General features: G+C 43.4%; 1 protein-coding gene across 11 annotated transcripts in view; it reads left to right on the forward strand.

Annotated features, from left to right (window-relative positions):
• The window catches only part of GRID1 (glutamate ionotropic receptor delta type subunit 1), a 772,772-nt gene that overhangs the window by 710,866 nt on the left and 37,452 nt on the right, over window positions 1–24,454 (forward strand). The gene's annotated exons all lie outside the window — the stretch shown is intronic.

Below are 24,454 nucleotides of genomic sequence, written 5' to 3' on the forward strand. Positions count from 1 at the left end.
GGCTGTGTACAGTGACAGACTCCAGTAATCCTAGTGTTGGGCTAATTTCTGCTAAAATGAAGGCCATTTGATCTGCATGTACACACTGAAGCTAAATTAGGTCCACTGTGTTTTTCTTCATCCATTCTGGGTGAAATCCAGAGTTAATAGTGCTTTATTCTTCCTCTGTCTCTCTCTCTTTTTCTTTTTTTAAAACCATGTCTCAGTATCAAACTTCTGGAAGACAGCTGTTAGTTTGGAAACAACCACATTCACGTAGCTGCAGAAGATGCACAGGTTACCAGTGTATGCCCTGGAGTAATAAATGAGATAATTTAGAAGGGCAACCACAGAAAGAAGTTGTAGGGAAGAACTTGTCTCTGCAATGTGTTTCCAATGCTCTCTGCAGGCTTGGGAGGGCTTTACCTGGCAGCCATTCTCTTCCTCTCTTGTTTAATTAAATGCTAGCATCACTGGAGAGGGTGTGTGGGTTGTTTCTGTGATGAACAGGCACCTAATGCACGGGAAAGAGGTCATGCTGAGACTGTGTGATCTGGGGAGAGGAAGTGCTGATGGTGAGAGTTTCTGGCAGATGATCCCTTGCCCAGGTTTGGCCTTTCTGCTCTCAGTGCTAGTGTTGTGGCTGTGTTATTATGGCATCACTTAGAAATTAAAGATTAATTTTGACAAGATTAGCAGAAATATTTGACAAGAAGCAGCCTCTTGAAGGACATGATTCTAAATAAGAAAAACTAGCTAAGAGTAGTAAAGGATATGGAGGGACAAAGCCTTATGCTTACAAAAGGTCTCACAGCAGGGTCAATGGCAGAGGTGGCAATTAGAGTTGGTCAGAAAAGTCAATCTCTCTCCCAGCAAATGTTCTCCTTGAAGGCAAAATGTGAAATTACAAGAGCTTTCAAAGAGCTTGCTAGAAGCTAAACAGCCTGATTTCTTGCCTCTTTAGTTCTCTGTGGTCTCTTGGCTGTTAAAGAGGTCTCCAAACCTTGACAGGGAACAAAACATTCCAGACTATTGTTTCAAATTGTACTGAATAGCATATGTCAGGAACACTTGGGGAATTGCTATTTACCAGGCAAATATCTTCAGAGATGTCAAGAGTAGACACTGAATACTCGGTGTATTGCTGGCTGGGTAAATGTGTGGTTTGTTATAGATGAGGAAGTATTTTCTGTCATTTTACTGGGAACCGACTGGTTGTATAAGGTGAGTGAGATACATTTTCTAGAGGGCTCTGTTGAAGATCATGAGTTAACACTACCCAGAAACTTAAGAAATAAACTAACAACACAGTAATATCAGAGCCAAGGAATTCTCTGCTTGACATCCGTTAACCGAAGAGTTAGAAGGAGGAAAGCACTAAAGAATGGCAGAGGAAAGAAGCATAATAATATCTGGAAAATGTACCTTCATATTAGGCAAACACACTTGATCTGCCTGAACTACTGTCTAGCACTTTTGGCAGGGGACTCTTCCCATAGCTGTGGGTGCCTCAGGAGAGAATCCCACTGCTGTACAGGCTACTCTTCTATTCACTATTTCCAGCATTCCTGTTACCTTACCCCAGCTGAATGGAGTCTGAAGGAAATCAGTAGATGTGAAGAAAGGCTTGTGTGTGAGTTCTGGCCTTAAGTCTTCCCTTTTGTCAGCCTTCCTCCAGCCACCCACAGCTGCTTCATCACAGCAGGCCTTGTACAACTGCCCACCCCACTTGTAGCTGATTCCCAGGAGCCAACACATTTTGCCAGTGTATGGCTGCCAATTCCTGATGTGCAGCTCATGGTAGAACCTCCTGCAACAACACAACCTGATTGCAGTTTAGAAATCATCTGAAGTCCCCACTACAAGCATAAGGTGCTTCTGGATGGAGTTTGTAATTTATTCTCAGTTTCCCAAAGCTGCTGCAACAAAGGCATTGCCTTCTATGCAGAGACTCTGTCCTTCAGAATTTTTGGAGACATTGCTCTCTGCTCTGTTACCTAAAAGCATTAACTATGACTTTCCCAGGTTGCCCACAGGTAACACCTGCCTCTGCTGAACAATTATTTAACTTTATATTTTGTTCAGGCATAGAGAAATATAATCCCAAAAAAAAAAAAAAAGTGCAATACTTCTATCAAAGGCATATTTCACCTTTTTCTTGTCTGCTTTTATCTTTGTCTTCTGGGAAGGTTATTAAAAATCAATAGTTGCACTTAAATTTAAGCTTTTAGAAGTGTCCACTTTGGTTGATACAGTGGGAACAGATATCTCTGCTAAGCAAGTCAGTGAAAATTTACTTCAGGGAGATGTTCGAAGCACATCTTTCAAGCATTATATTGCATCTTATGCTAGACTAGAAAATTGTTTTGAAATGAAACTGTATTTTGAGTGACAAAAAAGATTGTGATTTGAGGGTGTGGCCATTGAAGCTAGATTTCTAGCTCAGACACAAAAGTATTCAGAGCAGAAAAACTTAGAAGGTCTGAGGGGAGAGGTGAGCCTTCTGGGGGGATGTGAACATTCTAGGGATAGGCCATATAATGGCAACAATGGATAAGTTAATATAATTTCATTGGAGCATCAAGAGTTTTATGTCTAGAAGAACAGCTTGTACCTTTCCCTTGCTGTTTCAGCTGCACCCACTGCTATCTTTCTGTGCTGCTGTTTTGGAGGCTGCTGCTTTTGCTGCTTCACCCTTTCCCCATCTTCATAAAAGGTTGTTATTTGTCTAGTAGTTTATTTCTCCAGTAGTTTATTTCTCCTTATACTGCTATATTTAAACTACAAGAAATAGTTTCATTTCCCCCTGACTTTCCAAAGAAAATCCGTGTTTTCGTGAGCTTATTCTCCCAGGGGAGGGATCCACCCTAACCCAGGACAGGGGGATAGGTGGAGAGGGGTCTGTGGTGTGTGTGGTGGCTTGAGTTTCTTTTTTGCTTGTCTTTTCTCTCGAACATACTTTGCAAAGTCTGTCCACTCTGGCAACTCCATAAAACTATAGGATCAGTTTTCAAGGAATTTGTAATGGTTTCCAGTGGGGAACAGAGCTTGCTTGCCAAGTTTGGTTTCTGGAAGACCAAGCAGTGACTTACCTCTGCAGTGAGGAAGACTCTCTAGAAATTTTTATTTTCCTTATGGTGCTCATTCTTGTTCCTCAAAGTGTTTCATGGACAGCTGTTCTTGGCCATCTGTTGCACAGTCTGGGGTGCTGCTTGTGCTCATTAAGAATAAGATATGGTTAGTTAGGATTGGGTGGTTTGAGTGCTGAGCTGAGCTCATGAGAACTGGAACTTAAGTGCATGGCTGGTGTTTGAGAGCTGGGGGCGAAAGATCAATAGATAAAGTTTTGGATGCATCAGTCCTGTGTCTGATTTCCATAATCTATTAAAAATAATGTGCCTTGTCTGGAATAACTCAACTTTTCTAAACTTGAGACAAAGGCTTGATTTAGCTGAGCTTTCTACCACATGTACGTATATATGCACTGCCTATGGTAGCATGACTAGAGTGGTGCTAAGTCTAGATTTCTAGGCAGAGATTTTGTTGTGGAGGGGATTTCTCTATTCCTCCTCTGTTAGGGGGAGGTGAGAAATTAATTTGAGGTGGTTTTGATTTTTTATAAAATTATTTATTAAAATTAATATTTCCAAATTTGTACCACCCCCAACCACTATGAAATCCAGGTTCATACTGCAAGGTTATGAAAACAGCTTGGGATATATTTAAAGGGATGATTATTAAATGGAAATATCAGATTATTAACAACTATAGACAGAGAGAAATTCCCTTAGGCTTAATGCCTCTTAACCCTAGTGTCTGCCCAGCAAGGGCTGAAACTGTGTGTGCTCTAAAGGTAGGGGTAACTTACATTACAAAGGAATTAAAGCTTACTTAGGTGTGTTGTTCTCAGGTATTAATTGTTGATCACCCTCCCGGGAATCTGTCACAGCGGATGCCCAATATTTGGAATCTTGATGAAGCTGGAGATCTGTCCTGGCTTGCACGGAATTGATAAGGGTTCCCAGTCTCTGGGTTAATAGAATTTCTCTAACCTTCTCTCCTGGGGCGATCTCTGCCTTGGTGCTGCAGCTTCTGGATGCTGTGCGTGTCCAGGGATGATCAGCTGGCAGGGTTTCCCCGATGCAGGAGAAGGATCTGTCCGTGCAGCTTCTAACACCGTCTCACAGCTAGCAGGCTGCGTTTGCAGGTTTGCAGACAGTCTGAGGGTCTGCTGGCTCTGGGTCTTTCCAGACTTCCAGAACAGCTGATAAGCAGTGTATGCTGGGCAAGCAGGGTCTATGCCATGCTGCAGGGAGATGAGCTCCATAGATAAATCAAGATAGCTCTAGGCTTAAGCAGGGGGCTTTCGGCTCCCCATATATGTATGAAGTGCAGGTGCATGTGCTCTGCTTCTCAAAGGGTTTGCAGACAGCTTAACTGCACCTTGGGATCAATGCAGGAGGTCTGAGCCTCTGTAACGCTTGCAAGTAAGTAAGGCCTGATCCTGTGTCTAGGCTGTGCAAGCAGGTCAGGGCAGCAGGGTGCTGCTGTGGATCAGAGCTGAGTCTGCATGCTGAGTCTGAAGAGTTTGAACCTCTGATCACGTGGTGCTGCCTTGCACCCCTCTTTATAGGCTCTGGGCCGAGATTCGTGGCTCGTTGGACATCTAAAATGACCAATCAAGTTGGCAGTAAGCCAAACCTTGCCCCAATAGGCAGTAGAGACATGCCTGGACCCTCCCAATAGGGGATTACCTGGGCAGACCCCAGGGGCACATGGGCTGTGTGTGTGTGTGTTACACAATTTGTTTGCTGCCTCGTGGGTCCTAGCAGAAGAACATGTCCAGGCATGTAGAGGCATGGAAAAGCCTCAGTTTTGGGGCTGCTGCCCCTCCACCACAGATTTGCATTCAGTTTGGAGGAATAAATAAACTGCCCCAGGTTTAACAGCACTGGCAGGCAGAGACTGATTGCTTGTCTCAAGAAATATCAAGCAGAACTGCTGCCTACCATGACTGTCTGAGCCAGTCCCAGGGGCTGGAAAAATGTTTCTGTGCTCTAAACCTGCTACCCCAGGTAGGGAATATTGTTTTCAGGACTTGCCCCACCTTCAGCCTCCTTTCAGGTTGATTTCATAGAATGGTTTAGGTTGGAAGGGACCTCAAAGATCATCTAGTTTAAACTGTTCACTTGAGTTGCTTAAACTTTGGCAAAGGTTTTGAGGTTCCACCTCAAAAGGGGGAGCTTCTTTACTGTAAGGGTCACAGAGCACTGGAACAGGCTCCCCAGAGAGGTTGTGGAGTCTCCCTCTTTGGAGACTTTCAAGGTCGGTGTGGATGTGCTCCTCTGCGATCTGTGCTACATTGTGTGGGCCTGCTCTGGTAGGGGGGTTGGAGTTGATGATCTCCCTGGATCCCTTCCAACCCCTAATATCCTGTGATCTCTGAAGGACTGTTTGTCTTAAAATGCTGTTATTGCTGAGGACTGACCACAAAATGGCTCAGATTAATCTGGCTGAGTTCTTCTCAGCGTATTTCCTTAATGGCAGGGAGGTGGTTTTCCTTTCTCATTAGAACTTATTTTTTGTTACTTAAGTTTTTGTAGCTCAGTAGCTTGCTCTGACAAGCAAATCAGTGGCTGCCCCTGTTCATAGACAGGCAGGACTTTGTGAGCTTTTAGAAAAGTTTATGGAAGTGTTAGAGCTGTAAATAATTATTTTTAAATCAATGAGTCAGGCAGAATAATTGGCATAAATACAGTCAATGTTTACAGCCACATTTATATGCAGAAGTTATCTGGGGCCACTGTGGTATAAATAACAATGGCATAACTAAAATGATAACATTCTCTCTGTATTCCTCAATTTACTGTCTGTCTTGATGACAGTGCTTCAGATCAGGGCCAGCAAAGCCATAAGGGAAAAACAGACAACAACGTTAGGAAATGGAAATGCAGTGCAAATGTCTAGGGTGAAGAACTTTGAGCTCCAGATTTAATGTCTTGATTACTGCCTGAAGTTTGTTAGGTATGGCTGGGCATTTCTCAACTACACTGCAGACAGGACAACTCTTTGCTCTCCTTTCATATCTTAACTGGGACACAACTGGCAGCAGGGAGTAGATGGGGCTGCAGTACAAAGTCAGTGAAGAAGAAAATTGCATATTCTTTCATTTTCTCACCCTGTGCACCCCTATTTAAATAACATAGGTTCAGCTTTTTTAACCTGAATGTGTCATATGGCCAGGACAGTTACTGCACCATTTGAGTTATAATGGAAAGGTGTGAGATTTAAGCCCCTGCTCCAAGCATGCTCAGGGACTTTATTAGTCACTTACAGTAAGATCCTGAGTTAATATATGAGCTGTGTTTTATTGTGACTATTGAAGAGGCTATTAAAATTAGAGACGAAAAGCCCTATTCAGCTTGGCTATGATCTCTTTAAATTACCTCTGCAGGTAATTTAGGGTCTCAGATCTAGGGGTAAATGGAAGCCGGTCTGAACTTGGGTAGCCTTTAGCACAGCTTCATGGCTGCTCCAGGTTCTGCCTGGTGCAAACAGCTCTGCCCCACTGCTGCCAGTAACCACTGGAGCACAGTGGGGCCTGGGCTCTGCTCAGTGCTGGTTCAAGTCTCGTTTCTCCCTACCCTCAGAGAGTGGTTGCTTTCCTCCTTCTCCTGTGTTATTTAAGGAACTGGAATCATGACCCAGGTAGCATGTACCAGCAGGGTTTTGGAGCTAATGCCTAATATTTATGATGTCCAGATATTCTTTAAGCTGCATTGTGTTCCTGCAGGCCTTGCATTTCCAGGTTTATTTTGTGGCATGCTTTTGTTTTGGTTTTATTTATTTACTGGGTTGGTAGTATGCACTTGAAAAGCAAACAAACAGCACACAACCTTTTCTGTTTGTTTCCCTACTGTTCATCCTTTCCCACTAACAACTGTTGCACCTCCTGCTTTAACTTCTGGTAAAACCCTGCAGCCCTGACACGAATCACATTGCTTTCATTTCCCCTGTTTAGATACAAGTGTCTAAAGTGTGGATGAGAGCTTGCTGCCAACAGATGCTTGAAGGAAGCTCCTTCCCAGGTGTTTCTAGCCTTTGCAGTCCCACACCATCAGAGTTCTGATCTGCTCTCTTGTTAAACAGATCGCTACTGTTTCACTTCCTAAAAATATAATTTATGAGGCAGGCAGCAACTTGCTTGTGAGGTGGAGTGTGGCCACTTAACTGACAGGTGATGAAGATCAAGAGGGAAAGCACGAGGTGAAAGATGACAGATTGGAAGAAAACACCCAGAATTAGGGATCCAGTTTTCATAAGAGTCTGGGGGAATAGCCATTATGAAAACAATGGAAATTACTTCATGTGCTTGTAGTTTGGAGGCTGTGTCTCCCTGTCGTGTCAATCCTGAACTACTTCCTATTGCTAATGTGAAAGTTAGATGTTGACTTTAAGTGATAGCTAAGATTCATCAAAACCTAGAAGTGATTGATCAGCAGGGCTCAGACCATGCCAATATGCCGCAGATTATAGCCAGATTAGCTCACAGCAGACTAGATGCTACTGTACCTGCTGGCTACTGCTTTGAACTGAACATTTTCTGCTCTGTACCAAAGGAAGATGTTATCAGCTGTCTCTTTAGCCAGCAGCACAGTTTTTGTGGGGCTTAATTACCTTGGCTGCCTGGCCAGGCTGTCCGACTGTCAACCTGGGCAGAGGGGAGTGCTTTACCAGGTCTTTTATTTATTTAGCTGTTGGATACATCGTGCTCTTCTTTTATTACTTGTCACATCTTGCCCCTTCTCGCTTTAAGAGGAGCCCCTTCCACAGCAGGACTCTGGGCTGTCTGGCAGGAAGATGGAGGTTTCACTCCTTACAGTAGTCAGGAGAACAGTAGGAGAGTGGTGCATGTTTGGTATTTCTTTCTTTACCCCTACTGACGGCATATATTATATCTTGAAAATCAGTGGCTAAGACCACAAGAGCCCAGTTAAGCATCTCAGTGATTTGAAAGGTAATAAGACAAAACACAAGTACTGATTGCTTAAATAAATTGTGCCTGTAAACTTCCAGAGAAAGAAGTGCTCTGGGGACACAGAATTAACGACCGGCAGGGAGTGCCAATGCCTACAGCTCTTTGATTTGTTGGTATTTTGACAACAGTGGCAAATCTCAGAAATCAACGCAGGCAAACAAAGGACATTTCAGTATTTCAACCAATTTCTAAATAAAAAAAGAGTAAAATCCCCAGGAAATATTTTTCTTTATCTGTCAGGTACATCAAAATGTAACCCAAACTGCAGAGCTAGCACCAGCAGAGAAGCCATGTCGTTGACTGGAGTGCTATTCTCACCAGAAAGAAAATTGTGGGGAAATTAACTGCTGGCATGCACTGTGCAGAGTCACTGACCTGAGAGTCTGAATTGAAAGTGTCACCAAGTTAAAAAGGTGTTTTAGGACTAGTTTTACTTGTAAGTGACTGTGTGTGGCGGAAACCGGTGGAGAAGTTGGCAGTCAGCATTAGGCTCTGGGTTAGATTCATCTCTTCCATTCTGCATATGTCTGAAGGTGAGTTGAAAGCTGTTGAGAGGTTCTGTTGCCGTGGGAAAGATCACTTCCAGAGCCCAAACTGCTTACTTCAAGCTAGTCTGCTTCGGGCACTGATTAAGTTCTTTTCTTCAGCAAGAAATAGAGAATAATAGAATCAACCAGGTTGGAAGAGACCTCCAAGATCATCCAGTCCAATCTATCACCCAGCCCTGTCCAATCAACTAGACCATGGCACTAAATGCCTCATCCAGTCTTTTGTAGAGAACCCATTCAGATGTAGAAATCTAAATTTAGACAAAGGAATGGCACCTGATATGCCTGCAGCTCCCCTGAGCATAGTGCAAATTACCAGCTCCTAGGTGTTTGAGTCTTTGATGTTTCACGGAGAAAAAAATACCTGCAAGAATTTAACCCTGGACAAATCCTTTTTATTAAGAAACATCCTCAATATCACAATTTTGATAACTAAAATTGAACTGCTCTATTTTTTTTTAATTAAAAAAATAAAATGTGTCCACACTCATCCTCTTTAACCTCCTTCTGACATTGTCCTGTAGTTATTGGCTAACTATCTACAGGGATAAATAGCTTCCTTATTAACACTCCTGATTCAGCTTCTTGAGGTTTACATAGAATCATAGAATGTTAGGGGTTGGAAGAGGCCTCTGGAGATCAAGTCTAGGGACCGACCTGCTGGAGAGCAGTCAAGGGGAGTCTTGGAGTGTTGTAGTGGATGGAAGGACGGCTATGAGCCAGCAGTGTGCTCTTGTGGCCAGGAGGGCCAGTGCCATTCTGGGGTGTATTAGAAAAGGTGTGGTTAGTGGGTCAAGGCCTCATCTGGAGTATTGTGTCCAATTCTGGGCCCTCCAGCTCAAGATGGACAGGGAGATGCTTGAGAGAGTCCAGTACAGAGCCACAAAAAATGATTAAGGAAGTTGAACATCTTCCTTATGAGGAGAGACTGAGGGAGCTGGGGCTCTTTAGCCTGGAGAGGAGATGACTGAGGGGTGACCTCATTGATGTTTATAAACATGTAAGGGGTGAGTGCCAGGAGGCCTCTTCTTGGTGATGCCCAGTGACAGGACAAGGGCAGTGGGTAGAAGTTGAGGCATGTGAACCTGAGGAGGAATTTTTTCACTGTGAAGGTGATGGAGCACTGGAGCCAGCTGCCCAGGGAGGTTGTGGAGTCTCCCTCTCTGGAGATATTCAAGAATCATCTGAATGCATTCCAGTGTGATCTGCTCTAGGTGATCCTGCTCTGGCAGGGGGGCTGGGCCAGATGATCTTTTGAGCTCCTTTCCACCCCCTCACATTCTGTGATTCTAAGTCCAAGACCCTGACAAAGCAGGATCAACTAGAGCAGATCACAGAGGAACACATCCAGATAGGTCTTGAATATCTCTAGAGAGGGAGACTCCACAACCTCCCTGGGTAGCCTGTTCTGGTGCTCTGTCACCCTTGAAGCTTTTCCTCACGCTGAGGCAGAACTTTGTCTTCCCCTTGTCCTATCATAGGATACCATTGAAAAGAGACTAGCACCTTTTTTTTTAAGGTGTTTCTCAAAGAAGGTGTTTTTGAATGTTTTGGTTTGTTGTGGGGCTTAATTTTTTAAGTATCTTCAGATACTTCAGTTTAACCAGAATATATCCTTTTCCTTCTGGCTTCTACCCTCTCCTTTAGCCGACTGTAACAATTCAGAATACATCATATCTGATCCTAGATTAATGAGAAACTTACTATGGATTCCTATCTATGTGATCATCTAAAATTCTACCTAAAATAATTTCATCTTTCGGAAAGGGGAAGCTACAATTTTCAAGTGAGGCAATGTTCTCTTCAGGCTTTGGGGGGTCGTGAATTCTGAGGAAGTAGAAGGTACAGGAGTAAGTTTGAGAGATGTTATAAACTTCCTATACTTCTGAGTGCAGTAGAGTATGGCTTATTTTAATTAAAGTCGAGTTTGCTGTTGGAAGAATAGAAGAAATGGCCCCCATAAAATTTTTTTTAAGCCTCTGTAAAAAGGGTCTTACACAGAGTTTTTTCCCTTCCTGCAAAGTAAGATGCATATGTAGAATACATGGCAATCTCACATAAAAAGGCTTTTATTGGTACTTCTTGTAATGATTTCTCATAACTAATTCATGAGTTCACTGCTCCTGAGTAATTTGGCCATCCATGATACAGGACAATAAATCTTTTATCTCATACCTTACTGTCATGTTTTCTATGCTTTGAGTGGGTAGATATGCAAAGACACACAAGAAACATGCAAATCCTTTACGAGAATAAATAAAATAGAATACAAGTTCAGACATGATAAAAGATCATAGAATCAACAAGGTTGGAAGAGACCTCCATGATCATCCAGTCCAACCTAGCACCCAGCCCTGTCCAATCAACTAGACCATGGCACTAAGTGCCTCATCCAGTCTTTTCTTCAACATCTCCAGGAACAGCAACTCCACCACCTGCCTGGGCAGCCCATTCCAATGCCAATCACTCTCTCTGTCAAGAACTTCCCCCTAACGTCCAGCCTAGACCTCACCTGGCACAACTTGACACTGTGTTCCCTTGTTATCTTGTTGCTTGCCTGGGAGGAGAGACCAACCCCCACCTGGATACAGCCTCCCTTCAGGTAGTAGACAGCAATGAGGTCAACCCTGAGCCTCCTCTTCTCCAGGCTAAACACCCCCAACTCCCTCAGCCTCTCCTCATAGGGCTGTCTTTCAGGCCCCTCACCAGCTTTGCCACCCTTCTATGGACCTGTTCCAGCACCTCAATATCTCTCTTGAATTGAGGGGCCCAGAACTGGACACAGTACTCAATGTGTGGCCTGACCAGTGCTGAGTACAGGGGCAGAATAACCTCCCTTGTCCTACTGGCCACCCTGTTCTTTATACAGGCCAGGATGCCATTGACTCTCTTGGCCACCTGGGCACACTGCTGGCTCATCATGAGTTATTAGAAAAAGAGCTAATAAAAACAACCAAGACTAAAGCAAATATGTTCTGGTTTTGTCCTGTGGAAATTGATATGGGTTTTTAAAGTGTCTACAGTTATGTGCACTTGTGGGTCAGAAGCTGGCTCTTGTGGCATTTGCTGCTTGTTCTTCCAGACTATTCTTCTTTCTCTTTCATGCTTAAGTCTTTGTGCCTTTTTCTATTTAAAAAAATATTTACTTTTTGATTTCAGAGTGGCTGTGGGTGAGTTGTTCTTGTATAACTAGAGCTGCATTACACTAGACTTTTTGTATAGCCTCCCAAGGTGTTTAGGAGGGCACACTTTTCATGCAGTTGATGCATAGATCAGATGTAAATCTAAAAATCAAGTTGTCTACGCACAGAAAACAATCTCTTATAAATCTAGTTTGAGACAACTCCCTGTTTTTATTTCTGTAGTACGGTATCTCATGACTAAGTGCCCCCAGGGCCCCACTGCTTCCACAAAAGAGGGCTCCCACCTCTGCAAGGCAGGCTTATGTTTCTTATGCTGCTAAAGAAATATAATGAACTCCAGACTAAGATACCAGTTTATAAACAGGAGACTTTTTAGATGTTTGAACTCAGAGATAATATACTGATCGCCACTTACTTAATTTCTTCACCACTTTAAATCCATGGCCTTAAATTTATCATCTTGCAGTCTCTTTTTCTGCCAGGCTACTTATGCTCTATATGTCTTTTCCTTGCAGTGTGGGAAGAGCTGTGCTCATAAACTCTCTTAATATTTTTTTAAACAAATAGAAAACAAAACAAAGGGGAAAAAAAAAAAGCATCAAATACCCCTGCTCCCCCCAGACTCTCCCCTCTAACTAGAAGCAACCATATACTGTCCATATTCTCCTAACCAGAGCAGGGTGGATCTCTCTTTTGCCTGCCTGCCTCTACGCATTCGCTAGGCAGAGGCTGTTCCTTCTGTGGGAGCGCAACCATGTGCCTGGTGCAGTTGTAGAATCATAGAATCAACCAGGTTGGAAGAGATCTCCAAGATCACCCAGTCCAACCTAGCACCCAGCCCTGTCCAAACAAGTGGACTATGGCACTAAGTGCCTTATCCACTCTACTTTAGCAGCTTTGCCAAGAGCTGGCCCTTTCCATAAAAGCAGCATGTCCAGTTCTGGGCTCCTCAATTCAAGAAAGATATTGTGATACTGGAACATTCCCATAGAAGGGTGATGAAGCTGGTGAGGGGGCTGGAGCACAGCCCTGTGAGGAGAGGCTGAGGGAGCTCAGGGTGTGCAGCTTGGAGAAGAGATGGCTCAGGGCTGACCTCATTGCTGTCTACAACTACCTGAAGGGAGGCTGTAGCCAGGTGGGGGTTGGTCTCTTCTCCCAGGCAAGCAGCAAGAGAACAAGGGGACAGAGTCTCAAGTTGTGCTGCAGGAGGTCTGGGCTGGATGTTAGGAGGAAGTTCTTCACAGAGAGAGTGATTGGCATTGGAATGGGCTGCCCAGGGAGGTGGTGGTGTCGCCATCCCTGGAGGTGTTCAAGAAAAGCCTGGATGAGGCACTTAGTGCCGTGGTCTAGTTGATTGGCTAGGGCTGGGTGCTAGGTTGGACTGGATAATCATGGAGGTCTCTTCCAACCTGTTTGATTCTGTGATCTCTGGCTGTCTGAATTATTACACAAATACACGTATCTACTGCTTCTACTCCCCCTTTTATTTTTTCCTTCACACAGATCTGTCATTAACCTTTGTCATTTACAGTGGTTCTGGCAGAAACCGTGTGTACCATGTCCCAGTCTTACCGCATTCTGAAACATGAGATAAAATAGTGTGTCAGACAGTTTGTGTATATATATACACCACCACAGTCTGTTAAAACACAGTGGGGCTTTTTTGTTTAAGCGCACAGCAGACAGAGATTATCTTACTTTACTCTTTTTCTGAGGAAAAAAAGGCAGCAAAATCCTAATGCTGTTGCTGAACTGGAGAGGAATACAGAAAACTTGTGTTTAAAAATGGCCAGGAAAACATAGGGCATGCACGAATCCTTGACACCTACTATAGACACAGGACACACAAGAATTCCTCCAAAGCCTTTCCCCCGAGCAAACTTACACCACTAAAGCCCCATTGCTCATTTTGACCCATCCCCATTGTCTCCCAGTTAGACCCCAAGCAGGCTGGATTTGCTGTGGCACATGGCTTGAAGTCCGTGGCCTGCAGGGTCCTCCTATGTAGTTACCAGGCAAGGATCCCTCCAGAGAGCTGAAAGGAACATGGAGAAAAGAGGATGCATTGAGCTGGCTGCTTACTTTTAAAGTGTTTTTGGAGGATTTATGGGATTGAATAACAAAATGATGATACCCAGGGATGACCAGTTCATCCCCTGGGCTGGATCTTGGGTTTTGCAGGGGTTTTTTTTAGGGGAATCTGGGATAACCTGGAACTCCTCAAACCATGGCATTAGATATTTGTGTTAACTATTCTTATGCAGGATTTTAAACATGGACTGTTTAATTTATGTTGTTTTCTGCCAGTTCAGCTAAGGAAATGTGTGTATCCCTCATGTCTGTCTGTAGTTACAGCTAGTGCCACTGCACTTAACAAGGTAGGAGGTCCCATCCGTCGTATTTTTCAATGCTTCCATGTGAATGCTGCAGTACTTAGACTTTTACACCCCACTGCTAGCAGGGAAGTTGATTGTCAGTCCAGCAACTGTACAAGTGTCATTTGCAGGTTAAAATTACTATAAATTCATCATGTCTTTCTGGAAGATAGGAAGAGTGGATAAAAATTCCTAAATCACATAAACAGTGACAGCTCTCTGCAAGAAAAGTTATTAATTTCCACTTTCTTGCTTTTCTTTCTCTACCTGTTCCTAAGGTCAGTAATGAGGGGACTACTATACATCAGCTAAGTGTCTGTACTATACATCAGCAAAGTGTCTGTCCTGTTTATTTGTTGTGTATGTACAAATACAGATATTCACATGCTATATACATGCATTCACATTTTAAATATATGTGTGTATATATATATTTAGGTTTGGTTATTTTGTCTCTCTGGGAATGAAAGATGGGGAATGTGTTCATGGTGTGCTGGGCACAGATCATACACAGGTTTACCCAGAAGCAAACTTTGTCTTTTGTTTCCCGTTGCTTTCCTTATTGGTAACAAAGCACTTCTCTAAATAATACTAAGATTAGATCTACAGGGAAAAGATACCTTGCCTAATGGCTTCTCTAGGTGACAAAGCCCAACATATAAATGAATTGTAATTGTTCTTCTCCACCAAACTCTTGCTAGACTACTTTAAATTGTGCAGGTGTCCATGATTCTCTATAGTAAAACTCTTACATTATTTACAAATTTGCATGAGATTGGTTGCAAATCTTACCAAAAGTTGTCCCTTTTAGAAAGGGTGAGGAGGACAAACTCATCAATCTGTCCCTATTTGGCATCAAACTCTCATTCCTGCAGTTAGCTATGAAATAGAGGTAATTCTTGTACATCTACTGTTGTACAGAGTGTGTATGACTGTAGTCAAGCCATTGTTCTCTTTATAGTTGCATAAACACTTTCTGATCTTGGTATGTTGTTAACAGCCTTGGGGGGAGGGGTGGGGTGGAAATGGAGCTACACAATCCTCATTTTCAGCCACTGTTCCTCCTTGGTGCCATGGGATCACAGACCACTGCATCTTCAACCAACCTCTGTGTCTGCTGTTTTGAGCTCTCTCATGATTTTGTGCTTCTGACACTCACACAAGCCATGACAGAGCTCTATAGAACCTCCTCTGTTGGAGGCAATCTGAACTGTTGCTTTTTCACACATCTGTAAACTCTCTTATGATTCAAGTCTGTGTCTTGGGTGGTAAGTTGGACTTGATGATCTCAAAGGTCTTTTCCAACCTGGTTAATTCTGTGATTCTGAAAATTTGCACCAAGCCCTTCTCAAATTTGTCAGTGGAAGATGGGGTTTTGTGTTTGATTGTAGTGACTATTACCTAATTTTGGTATAAAGTAGCATGTTTATTAGGGCATTCAGCAAGTAGTTCCTCTGCTGATATATGTAAAAGGTAGGATGTTTCTGCATCCACAAACACTAAATGTTTGGTGAAATTCAGTATTATCAAATTGTTTTACCAAGAATAGTCCCATTTGACAAGGAATGCCTAGTCCTTTCTGAAAATGAGATCTAGCTCACAGCCTCAGATGTTGCTGAATAAGGAGTACTTGTTTTAAAACACAACTCCATGAAAATGATGCACTGAGACATATTAAGATATGGAGGGAAATCCCTGGATAATTTAAATTGTCACTCTCTCATTTCCTAAATGTATTTCAGTGGTTTAAAGAGACTAGTTTTCCACTTTTTGATACAAATCATGTTACATTTATGATCAATCACATTTGTGAAGAGTGTCTTCCTCTTTTGGAGACATGATTGCCTGTAGTTTGCACACTGTGAATAATGGATGTAGTGGTAATAAAGTTTATTATCAACAACTCACAGAATTGAAACTTCCCTTCCAGAAAACACTGTAAGTTTCTGCATATTCTTCAGCTGTTCCACATGTTTCTCAGCTGATGTGTAAATAATAAGAGTGACACAAAACCTTCTGTAAGCACTTTTAGCTAGAAATATTTTTTTTGTTTTCAGCTCTAAATCCATACCTGACACATCCCAGTTGCAAACACAAAAGTATTTTATTTCTGAATTACCACTGCTTCCTCTGGGAAGGTGATTTAGTTGTCTTATGTTTGTCTGTGCTGTTCTCAGGTTCTAGCTACAGTGATGCATCATGATTTTTCTCTTCTGATAGAACTTAGTGCAGTGTGGTACTTGGTGTATAAATATGACTTAATGGCAGAAAAAGAAGGGAAGGGGAGAGAAGACACATTCATTTTCCATGAAGTATGGATGTGTTTTATTTTCAGATCGAGAGATTTTGCCACATTCTTTTGATAAGAAAGAGATCTTTACCTGACCTCAGTGCCAGGGAAACTGATGGAGCAGGTTATCTTGGAGGTGATAAGAGCGCACCCGAGGGATGGCAAAGGGCTCAGGTCCAGCCAGCATGGGTTTAGGAAGGGCAGATCCTGCCTTTCTAACCTGATCTCCTTCTATGATCAGGTGACCCGCTTGGTGGATGTGGGGAGGCCTGTGGATGTGGTCTATCTGGACTTCAGCAAGGCCTTTGACACTGTCCCCCACAGCAAACTGCTAGCTAAGCTGTCAGCCCATGGCTTGGATGGCAACACTCTGTGCTGGGTTAGGAACTGGCTGGAGGGCCGGACCCAGAGAGTGGTGGTGAATGGTGCCACATCCAGCTGGTGGCCAGTCACTAGTGGTGTCCCTCAGGGATCTGTGCTGGGCCCCATCCTCTTTAACATCTTCATTGATGATCTGGATGAGGGCATGGAGTCAGTCATCAGCAAGTTTGCAGATGACACCAAGCTGGGGGCAGATGTGGCTGGGTTGGAGGGCAGAAGGGCTCTGCAGCAGGACCTTGACCGCCTGGACAGATGGGCAGAGTCCAATGGGATGGCATTCAATAGCTCCAAGTGCAGGGTGCTGCACTTTGGCCACAACAACCCCATGCAGAGATACAGGCTGGGGTCGGAGTGGCTGGAGAGCAGCCAGAGAGGGATCTGGGGGTGCTGATTGATACCCACCTGAACATGAGCCAGCAGTGTGCCCAGGTGGCCAAGAGAGCCAGTGGCATCCTGGCCTGCATCAGGAATGGTGTGGTCAGCAGGAGCAGAGAGGTCATTCTGCCCCTGTACTCTGCACTGGTTAGACCATACCTTGAGTACTGTGCTCAGTTCTGGGCCCCCCAGTTTAGGAAAGACATTGAGATGCTTGAGCGTGTCCAGAGAAGGGTGATAAGGCTGGTGAGAGGCCTTGAGCACAGCCCTACGAGGAGAGGCTGAGGGAGCTGGGATTGTTTAGCCTGGAGAAGAGGAGGCTCAGGGGTGACCTTATTGCTGTCTACAACTACCTGAAGGGTGGTTGTGGCCAGGGGGAGGTTGCTCTTTTCTCTCAGGTGGCCAGCGCCAGAACAAGAGGACACAGCCTCAGGCTGCACCAGGGGAGATTTAGGCTGGAGGTGAGGAGAAAGTTCTTCACTGAGAGAGTCATTGGACACTGGAATGGGCTGCCCGGGGAGGTGGTGGATTCGCCGTCCCTGGGGCAGTTCAAGGCAAGGTTGGATGTGGCACTTGGTGCCATGGTCTAGCCTTGAGCTCTGTGGTAAAGGGTTGGACTTGATGATCTGTGAGGTCTCTTCCAACCTTGGTGATACTGTGATACCAAAGCCAGTAACATTTTCTCATTTAAATAAATAATTCATGTAAGTAAATAAACATCCAAACAAATAACTACTTCATCTCTGTTTAAAACTCAATATTGAACAGTGTTGACCTATCGCAATGAGCAAGAATATTGGGCTGTAAAACAACTGTCAGTATGCAGAGCACATCTTTTGGCTGTAATACATATGTATGAGGAAATTAGCCTGTGAGAGATATATAGTGAAGAAATCTTGATTGCTTTCTGCTGTCATTTATATATTCAAATTAGATAGAATTATAAAATGTAGTATATGCAGAAAACAAAGGGGATATTTAGGACTTACCAAGATGTTACTATAACACACTTATTCCTAATAATTACTTTGTTGGAATTCAGATTCACTAAGTTCACACAAGTATGAAAAAGATGAGAAACAAGACATCATAGTTTTTATTGTTGTTTTACACTTTTGACACAAAGAAGATACCATCTCTTACATGTAATTGGCTTGCATAGAAATGTACCAGCAGGCTGAAAAAAAATTGTTTCACTGTCAACCTGTGCCATTGGCTTTGTGTTGAGAGAAGTCGTTCAGTGGTGACTGTATTTCATAGAATGGTTTAAGTTGGAAGAGACCTCAAAGATCATCTAATTCTAACTCCTTGCCCATAGGTAGGGACACCTCCCACTAGAACAGGTCTCTCAAGGCCTCATCCAACCTAGCCTTGAACTCCTCCAGGGAGCGAAGATACACATCCTCCCTGGGCAACCTGTGCCAGTGTTTCACCACCTTCACTGTAATTAACTTCTTCCCAATACCTAGTTTAAATCTTCCCTCTTCCAGTTCAAACCCATACTACCTTGCCATTGCAAGACCTTGTGAATAGTGCCTCCCCAGCCTTCCTGTAGGGCCCCTTAATGGAAAGAAAACTTATGAGTGCAGCAGATGTTAGCTGAATCTGAAATGGGCCCTGTGTCTCCAGGCTGAGAGTCCTGTGAAAAACCAGTTGTGAAAAAACAGAGGTGAATGAGGAGGGCATCTGCTTTGCCAGATTCTGGAAGGAAATTCTTTATTGTCCCCACTTATTATAGAACAGTAGCTACAATGATGTGTTCATATTTTTACAGTCTATATTTGATATTGCTGCTTGCTTAACTCTTTCTTACGCTGCACTTTCTCCTCTCACTGACATGAATTCAGGAGAGTTTTTTTGGGACTCTTTAATCATAATTAAGTGAATTGATTTATATGTAGCACTTGTAATCATATTGAAGCAGATGTGAGAAGGTCTCAGAAAGGACTTTTAAAGTGCCAATTAATTGTAGGATATAGATGCTGGGTGATGACTTATGCATTGCTGAATAAATCAGACTGCAACACTATAAAATCAATTTTGTTTCATGTTGTTCATAAAACAATTAATATAAACAGTCTGAATTGAGAACTGTAAAATCGATTTTGGATCACGTTGTTTCATAAAGCAATTAATATGAACAATTTGACTTCAAACACCTGCTGTCATAGAAGCTGCTGGATCATCTGCCTTAGAAACACCAAGAAGTTTCTGGCTATTTAAACTGAACTGTCAGGTGAGGTGGCACAAGAGACGGTGGTTTAGATATTAACATTTTTATAGGTTAATGAAAGCATGTAGCAAAAATAATGGTCATGATTAAAGTTGAGCTTTGTTACCTTTGCTCTGCCCTCCCCTAATGAATTTGGGATGGACCCTTCTGTGCTGGGTGATATCTTTGCTGCGCTGCAGGCATTCACATGACTCCCATATCTCAGCAAGTCATGCCTAAAAGTCTCTACCTTGGGCTTCATAGATTGAAGCCCTTCTGGAGACTTATCTTATAATTTCTCATTTCTGTACAACCTAGACACTGTTCAAATAATTTATTCAGGCTGTGTTAGCAGGTGTAATATTTGAGTAAAGAAAGTATCGTTGCTTTAAGAGAGTTAAATGGACAGAAATCAGGGAAAGGAATTCAGAAGAATTTGTGGGTGCAGAATAAAAATGCTCACAGAAGGCTAAGGCAGTTGTAAACACAAAGAATGAAACATTTAATCTCAGATCTTGTTTTGCCTTTCTGAGCCATAGCATTGACCCATTAAAGACACTTTCAGTAGGAGGGTAACATGTAGGATACACATCTAACAGTCTGTAAATGGAAAATTCATGGAGGCAGAAGGCTGAGTGAAACTTTTTGCAAGGAATTTTTCAGCAAAACATGCAAATTTGACAACAGTAAAATATTTTGCTAATATATGTTGACTTCAGCAATTTCTATTTTCCGTTTCTGGAATATTTAACTCTAGCTTCAGTTTTAAAGTTTGTGAATCATAGAAAGGCTTAGGTTAGAAGACACCTTGGAGATCATCTATTCTGACTTCCCTGCCATGAGCAGGAATGCCTCTCAACTAGACTCAGCTGCTAAAAGCCTCAGCCAACCTGGCTTGAAATAAAAGAATGAGAGATTTCACATGACAAGATATTTTGGGTTTTTTTTACAGCTTAAATTTGACACACACATAAAACAACTCAACATTTTATCACTTTGCTGATAAATATCATGGAAAATGCTGAAAGGAGAACAGTACCACGACGGATCTTGTACAGTGCTTGTTTATACCAGGTCACAAAAATCTCCTTGAGAGTAAAAATTATGGGTATGTGGATCTATCTCCTAATTGTGGTACTTAAGGGCTGCAGATGTCACCACTGGTTCTGCTGAGCAGCAGAGGAGCAGGAATGGCACAGGATGGCAGGAGCGGTTAGAAAGTGTTTTGGCTGCTGACTTTGCCTAGGGCAATTCTGTTAATGTTGGTTTTCTAAGCATTTCACATGGTGTCAGTAAGTCTGAGCTTCATGCCTTGCAGCTGATCAGGGTACCCCAAAGACTCCATCTTTCTAACAGCTTCTTCATTCTTTTATTTCCCTGGAGATTTAAAAAAAAAAAAAAAGGCAATAAAGCAGATCTGCCACTGAAAGAGTGGGACATACTCTAAAGGCTTTTTAAGCATGATGACAGATGTGGCAATGCGTTCTCACAACCCATGGAAACTCCTTGGATACTGCCATGGGCTTTCCAAGGCTGCTTTTGGTAGTTCTAGATGAGGAAAAGCAGAGACACTCAGCTGGAAAGCTGGAGAAAAGGAGAAATTAAAAAAAAAAAAAAGCTTCCCAAAGTGGAGGGTGTTCTGTCAGGCAAGGCTGGAACAACTGGTGGGTCAGTACCAGTCTTGCCAAAGGACTTGGCCTTCAAAGAAGAATTGCAGTGAAACATATCTGCTTAACTTTGAAAACACCTGTGCCCAAGTGTGAGAGTAGGCAGAGTGGGCTGTTACAGATGTGCTTCCAGGAGGGAAATCAGGAGAGCTGACAGTTATAGCTGTTGGTGCCAGTGATTGGGTGTTAGCTGCAAATCTTCCTTCAGGGATGTGGCATAGGTCACCACCTGTTAGTGAGGGATACCACATGGACTCCACATGACTCAATGTGAATCCCACTAGAGACCTTTATTGTTCATTCTGACTCCATTTATATAGTCTTGAGCGTAGTAGCTCCAAGTGCTGGTGCTGCACTTTGGCCACAACAACCCCATGCAGAGATACAGGCTGGGGTCAGAGTGGCTGGAGAGCAGCCACACAGAGAGGGATCTGGGGGTGCTGATTGATACCCACCTGAACATGAGCCAGCAGTGTGCCCAGGTGGCCAAGAGAGCCAGTGGCATCCTGGCCTGCATCAGGAATGGTGTGGTCAGCAGGAGCAGGGAGGTCATTCTGCCCCTGTACTCTGCACTGGTTAGACCACACCTTGAGTCCTGTGTTCAGTTCTGGGCCCCCAGTTTAGGAGGGACATTGAGATGCTTGAGCGTGTCCAGAGAAGGGCGACGAGGCTGGGGAGAGGCCTTGAGCACAGCCCTACGAGGAGAGGCTGAGGGAGCTGGGGTTGTTTAGCCTGGAGAAGAGGAGGCTCAGGGGTGACCTTATTGCTGTCTACAACTACCTGAGGGGTGGTTGTGGCCAGGAGGAGGTTGCTCTCTTCTCTCAGGTGGCCAGCACCAGAACGAGAGGACACAGCCTCAGGCTGTGCCAGGGGAGATTTAGGCTGGAGGTGAGGAGAAAGTTCTTCACTGAGAGAGTCATTGGACACTGGAATGGGCTGCCCGGGGAGGTGGTGGAGTCGCCGTCCCTGGAGCTGTTCAAGGCAGGATTGGACGTGGCACTTGGTGCCATGGTCTAGGCTTGAGAATTGTGGTAAAGGTTGGACTTGATGATCTATGAGGTCTCTTCCAACCTTGTTGATACTGTGATAGAGCACACACCTACACATTAGCATAATCTAGGTGAGAATGACCCAGACTTTTACATACATCATGCCTGTTTTTTTTCATTAACCGTGTGTCCACTATCTCTCCTCTCCTGTGGAAGGCATCCTGAAGCGGTGGGAACCCAGGCCAAATGGTCACAGAATGGCCATTATTATTCCTTGTCACGTTGCATTCCCACAGTTGGGGGGTTCACCATAGGGTCCCAAAGAGATGGTGAGCTCTATTCTGCATAAACCCTGTTACTGCAGAAAGGTCTGCAGAGAAAGCTTTATTTTCTGGTGATGCAGGTCAGGGAGTTGGCCTATGGTTTGGATGTTACCTGCCCCACCACACTTAAGAAAATCACCCAGACTAGACTCAGCTGATCTGGAAATTGAAGAAGGAAGCTGTATTTACAGCTTAGCACAATATACAAGCAGGTATCTACAGCTATGGACAGAAATATATAAGTTAAAAAGTAATATAGAAACACATCAGTCCTCCCAGAAGCTAGAGTCCCCAGGAGGGGCTCTCAACCATCCTTCCACTTTCTTACCACCCCTCTACCTTACCCCAGACTTTGCCTTATGCTCAAGGTGAGTTTGGAGGGTTGGCCAGGGGGCTTAGGAAGCAGAAGGATTAGTCACACAGACGGCAGGTTAGAGAGAGAGAAATGTGCAGCCCCAAAGCCAGAGAGCAATTCTGTTATCTATGTTTGTGTTCATGTTCTTACACATCTTAGCAAGCCTATGAGTGAAGTAGACATCACCACTGTTTCCTTTTCACAGCCTACAATCTAATTCTTCTCACCAAAATGTCCCAGCTAGGCTCAAACTAGCACACCTATCATTACCACAGGCAATGCAGATTTGCTGCCTTTTGAGGGAAACACATGTATATCTACTTACATTAACCAATCCACATCTGATTTGGGAATTCATAGCATGATCTCTCATTGACAGCTGTTCTGGGCATATTTATAGTGCAAATTTCTCAGTTAAATATAAATTAATTATCATTTATATTGCAGTATTATTCTTGGATCCCCCAAAGCTGCTGGTTCTGCATAAATTTATACAGTAAAAAATGCTTCATTCTCAAAGAGGTTACTATTATTACTCTTAAATCTGTAAGATTAAGAATGTCTATAGGGACTTTATCATCTCTGTGTTTTACCTCATCTTGTGGATGACATACAAGGATGATCAGAGGACTGGAGCACCTCTCCTAGGAGGACAGACTGAAAGAGTTGGGGCTGTTGAGTCTGGAGAACAGGAGGCTCCCAGGTGACCTTATTGTGGCCTTTCAGTATCTGAAGGGGGCCTACAAAAAGCTGGGGAGGGAATTTTTTTGGCTACCAGGGAGTGATAGGACTCAGGGGAATTGAGAAAAGCTGAAGGTGGGGGGATTGAGACCGAATGTGAAGAGGAAGTTGTTCAGCATGACAGAGGTGAGAGCCTGGAATGGGTTGCCCAGGAGGGTGGTTAAGGCCCCATCCCTGGAGGTGTTTAAGACCAGGCTGGATGAGGCTCTGGCCAGTCTGATATACAGTAGGGTGTCCCTGCCCACGGCAGGGGGTTTGGAACTGGATGATCCTTGCGGTGCCTTCCAACCCTGACTGATTCTGTGAAATAGAAAACCTGAAATAAATTATTTTTTCCCCCATGAATCTCATAGAATTTTGTTGGAGACTGGGAATTTGGCCAAAAATGTCACAGATTTCAGACTATGTCCGTAAGCAATCAGTTTACCAACAATCTACATAGGTATTTGTGTTGAATGTATATAAATAAGTTTAAACAAAAATAAAGCCATGCAGTGCCTGATTCTGGAGTAAATAGATTACAGTAGTTTAATCTGGAAATGTAGAATCTAAAAAAAGTGCTTTCTCTACCATTTTACAGTTATTAAAATTCAAGCCAAAAGTTCAGGTTAGATTTCCTGGGTGGAGATTAGAGTTAATGAATATGTGCTACCTGAAGCTAAACCCTGAGCCTTGCAGAAATAGATTACATCCCTAAATATAGCAGACTCTTTCAAACTCACTATGTATGTGAAAGCATTTGCAATGATATCAGCTGCTGATGTTAAAACCTTTATTTTCAGATGCTATTGTCATTTTTAGTAACTATTACTGAATGCATTTGGGATCATTTTTTTTTTTGTTGGGCTGGCTTTGGGATAGTCTGGTGTCCTGATGAGGGACTGCAGTTCTGCAGGTCTTTGTCCTGAGATATATTACCCCATGCAATAGGTGAGAGGACTTCCAATCTGGTCTGCACTGCAGGGCTCTGCTCTTTTGAGTGAGGTTCGGACCATGCATCCCTGAGACTTGATGGGAAGCACTTTGTTTCCCTGCACC

The sequence above is a fragment of the Pogoniulus pusillus genome, chromosome 6 (genome assembly GCF_015220805.1).
Source record: "Pogoniulus pusillus isolate bPogPus1 chromosome 6, bPogPus1.pri, whole genome shotgun sequence".
NCBI classification, from domain to species: Eukaryota; Metazoa; Chordata; class Aves; order Piciformes; family Lybiidae; genus Pogoniulus; species Pogoniulus pusillus.